This window comes from Callithrix jacchus, chromosome 15 (assembly GCF_049354715.1).
Source record: "Callithrix jacchus isolate 240 chromosome 15, calJac240_pri, whole genome shotgun sequence".
Taxonomy (NCBI): Eukaryota; Metazoa; Chordata; class Mammalia; order Primates; family Cebidae; genus Callithrix; species Callithrix jacchus.
In genome coordinates this window covers 43010026-43014574 of record NC_133516.1, presented here as the reverse complement: position 1 = coordinate 43014574, position 4549 = coordinate 43010026, and the positions used below count along the sequence as shown (strand labels likewise).

At 45.4% G+C, this 4549-nt stretch overlaps 1 protein-coding gene across 7 annotated transcripts in view; it reads left to right on the top strand.

The window, feature by feature from the left end:
• The first annotated feature begins 3173 nt into the window (after positions 1-3173).
• The window catches only part of FHIT (fragile histidine triad diadenosine triphosphatase), a 1534178-nt gene continuing 1532802 nt past the window's right edge, over positions 3174-4549 (top strand). For all 7 annotated transcript variants that reach the window (XM_054246229.2, XM_078351360.1, XM_054246226.2 and 4 more), the window contains exon 1: positions 3174-3334. The gene's annotated coding sequence lies outside the window, so the exon portion shown is untranslated. The remainder of the gene's footprint in view (positions 3335-4549) is intronic.

The following is a 4549-nucleotide window of genomic DNA, read 5'->3' as shown; positions in this document are numbered from 1 at the left end:
ACTTCCCAGGTAAATGAGGCTTTTGCTATTGCTTGGTTTGTATGTCTTAGTGATGATTTAGAAAGTACAATCTATCTTAATTGTTCATGAGTGATACAAGGTGGTAGGCTGCTTGAGTTTTTGTATTTATCTACTTAGTTTCTGATTTATTCTTATTCTGTTAGCTTCAGTGACATGAACTTGTGGTAAACCAAAGCTACTATAGCAGATATTATTGGTGCCCTGCCATTATGTTATATTCCCTTACTATTTCCACCCTAATTCTTAATTCCTCTATTCTCACTATTACCACTCTGATTCTTAATTCCTCTGTCTCTGGCTTTCTGTGGCCACTGAGGCAACTCTGTCCACTCTTGGACCATGGCAGACAAGCCAGGGTCTCAGTAACCCCTAAAAGCAGTTCCCCAATCATTGTCTGATGGTTGTTGATGTTTAAACAACCCATTTCTCTTGTTCTCTTGGTGGAATCACTCAGTCTAAGGTACATGTTCCACAATGTTCCCTAGAGATTCCTAGGAGGATTAAGTTTTGATTGCCCCTAGCACAAATGTGCCAGATAAGGCATCTTTCTGGTCTTCTTTTCTCTATTTCACTTTCCTAGTCTCTTACTGGTGTTTCCTGCAATAAATTCCTAAATAAAATACCTGCTCTTGAATACCTGTCTCCAGATCTGCTTCCGGGAAAATCCAAACAAAGGTGATTATTAATTCAGTCAAGTTACAGATCAGACAGTAACCTGCCACTGACTGTCTTGGCACTCAGAGGTCCTGAATCCAAGGCAAGTGCCATATCTTCATGCTCTTTGTGCATGTATCTGTTGCTGAAGCACATGGCTGACCTTGAGCCCAGTAGTCAGCATTATCCACAGCTGAAGTAATACCTATGTGCTCATATTCGGCTATCTGACAACAGTGTAATAACCATTAGACACCACTGTTTAGATAAAAAATATGTTCATGACATTTGCTTTTTGACTGCTAAGTAGAAGATGTAATGATTATAGGGTGATACTTTCTCAAGAGGAGGAAAGTTATTGAGCTTTCCATTTCATATGTTTCTGATTTTCTTCCACGTTTAGTCTGGCTGCTGGCTGACACATGGGATGAAATCTCTCATGTCGATCTGCTTGAGAATAGCTGGGACTGCTGAGCTAAGTCTGTGCTCATAAAAGCAACAAAGAATTATTGTATTACAGGAAATGACCCCAAATTGACAGATGATTAGACTAGGAAGCCTGAACAGGGGTTTTAATCTCTATGCACAAAATTAGTCAGTACACACATTGATCAAATTCCTGCTGTTTTAACTATAATTTTTTTAAATTTTACTTTGTTATTCACAATTTGATAATATTTTATGTGGCCATGGTGTCTGTGTAATGAACTATAATCCAGTGTGACATTCTCTGAGACTCAAGCTTCCAAGGACATCAGTATTTCACACCAGGACATTTTGTAGGACACCTTGCTAATCTACATGAGATTCAAACATCAGAAATAATGAGAGATCTAAGACTTGATGTAATTGCTTGCATATAATGAATTAGGCCAAAGAAAAAAGTGAGAGACAGAGAAAGGAAGGAAATGGCGCTAAGGAAAATGGGGATATATCTTAGTGTTGAGATAATCTAGCCTGGCTATGGTGACTCCATTTTAAGCAATCCTTTTGACTCCATTTTGACCACTCTGAGCTATGTAGGACACTCTGTTCCTGAAACTTTGTAGCCTGAGGCACCTGGTATTTTGTAACCTGTTTCTGAGAAACAGGGCCCACTGACCCATACAACCTGTACCTGCAGCGGCGTAACTGTCTACTCCACATCTTGATTGACAAACAACTTTAAATAAAATCTTTGTTGCTAGGTCCCCCTCCCCTAACCTGCTCTTTCAGGTTCTGTAACAATTTGCTTACTGCCTCCTAACCCATGAAAAGGTATAAAAATGTTGACTATCTTTGGTTTGGGGCCGAGAAGTTTGAGCAATAGCGGACTCTCGGACGCCGGCATTAAACGGACTCTCAAGAACTCAGAGTATGGCGCTTCTGTTTTAAACTCGCTTTGATATAACTGTTTGTCCGACAGTGACCGCTCTTTGTTTCTCCTGGTGTAATGGCCAAGACTCTGCAGCCAGGCATCTAGTCCCTGCTTAGGAGCTGCATGACCTTGTGAAAATTACTCAGGTGTTCTGCAATTTGTAATTGCATTTATTGCAAAATTAAGTTTACTTTTCATACGTCACTAGATGCAGAGCATTTTGAGGCTAGGAACTGGGTCTGAATCAATGATTTCACCAGCACCCATATGGCATCTGGCACATAATACATCAATGATGATTTTGGATTAAAAAAGGGAGCAAGCACAAGGAACCATGGTGGTCAGAGACGAGTTGATCTGCACCAGAGAAAGGGAGACCAGAGGAGAAAGGTCACTCTAGATTTCGTTCAATTATTCCAAATATAGTGTATTTACTATGTGCTGGGGACTTTTCCACCCGCTAGAAAGACGACAGCGACCAAAACAAAAATCCTCATTTTCATGGATCTTGCATTCTATGTGAGAAAGATGAAAAGATAAATAAGTAAATTTTATACAATGCTTGGTAACAAGTGCTAAGGAAAAAAAACGGCACAGTTAAAAAAGACAGAACGGAAAAGGATGGGGCACTTGTGGTGCAATTTTGTTAGGATGCCCGAGAGGGCTGAGTGTAGTCGTAAACGATCACATCATTTGATGGATGAAGTTAGGGACTGCGAATCTGTGTTTCTGAGAGACACATAAAGAAAAGAAGCCTTAAGGAATCAAGGAAGATCCAGAGTGGGGAAATGAAGTGAAAAGAAATCCAGCCGGTGGGGAGTCATGAAGGGATAAGTTAAGCGCGTTTTGGCAGGAAGGAAGAAAGCAAAAGTGCGGTACAGCCTTTCATTACACGTGAAAAGAATCACGTTTCTTTTTCTATTTAGAAAAAGCCAAAGACTGTGCAATTTATGCCCAACTCCCCCCCACCTCGCGCCCAACTTCTCTCCTGTGGTCAGTGTTTCCCACACCTGAATCAGGGTTACAGCCACTCTGGCTTTCAATTGGCCCTGTGCAGGCGCATGCTCTGCGCGTATTGGCCTTCGCTCCTGTCCCCAGACGAGCGGCCATCTTGGGTCCCGCCCCTACCGCGGGGTCTTTTGGGAATTGCAGTCCCCGCTCCGCTCTGTCCGGTCACGGGACTTTTAGCCTTCTGTTCCGGGGTCCCTCAGGCGGCCACCCAGTGGGCACAAGCCCAGGCGGCGCTTTGACCCCGCGCTTCTTCCCTCTGCCTTTCATTCACAGCTGCCAACATCCTGGAAGGTAGGGGCGGGTGGGGGCAAGCCCAAGTGGAACCGTGTTTCTGGGGCGCCGGTGTGGGTTTCCACGCGCGTCACATCATCACCCTCGAGCCCAGTGGGGCCAGCGCCGCTCACGGGGCGGTGGGCTTCTGTCCCGAGGACTCTTCCGCCCCACGAGCGGCTCAGGGTGGGACCTCGGGTTCCCCAATTCCCAAGCACCGGCCCTAGCCCTAACACCTTCCTCCTCCAACGTATTTATATGTGGGGAAACTGAGGCATGAGTCCACGCCAGCGGGTCCAGGGACGTCCCAGTTCTTGGCCCTGTGGGTGTAGTCGGCACCGTCGTTTTTGGATGGTTCGTCAGTTTCATAGGCAAGTAGCAAGAATCCGTCCCGGCAGGTTTGTGTCAAACACGCAGCTTTGGGTTCCCCTAAGGTGTTGAACACATACCCAGGACGGGAGCAAACTGGAGTACAGAGAAGGCAGTATTTTGGGAGAGAATTTTACATTACTGTTTCAAAAAAAGACCAAATAGGCATCGAATTCGTTGTTGTGGGAGAACTCATCAGTACTTGGTCGGACTTTCTTACACTTATTTTTTGGTTTTTTATTTTTACTGCCATAAGGGGGGATTTTAAAGGTATATCCTAGTTGGGGGGTGGCGAGGGGAAGGAGGCAGGTTAGTGGAACTTGAGATACATCTGCAGTTTTCTGTGCAGGCTCAAAATCTACCCTTGCTGTGTTACTTTGGAACAGCCACTTGAAGCGCTGATCTGGGAAACAGCTCAAGGATCCCGGCTCACTTGGCCCAAGGTTGCTGCCTGAAGCCAAAATCTAAATTGAGGTCATGCTTGTTAAATCTTACCATTTGCAGATTTACTGCTATTATTATTCTGGTCTCTCAGAAACGTGCTGGGACCACTGGGTAGAAAATAACCCCAGTGGTTGTTTTTAGAAAGCTTCTGACCCGGGCTGGGCCTAGACTACCATCAGCTGTCTCTACTCGCACCTGTAGTTAAGCCGGATCTACCTGAACCCTCCCTCCTTGGCTTCAGCTTGCGCTCGGGGGCCTGGGCAGCGGAGGCTTCTGGGAGTTGCAGTCCCGCCTCTTGTTTCTCGTCGGGCAAGTACTCTACCTCCCGGCGTGCCATTTTGCACGGCGAGATGTCTCCTGGGTGTTGAAGTCTTTCTTCCCTCTGTTCTGTAGCGCAGCGCCTTGACTCAAACTACAGCTCCC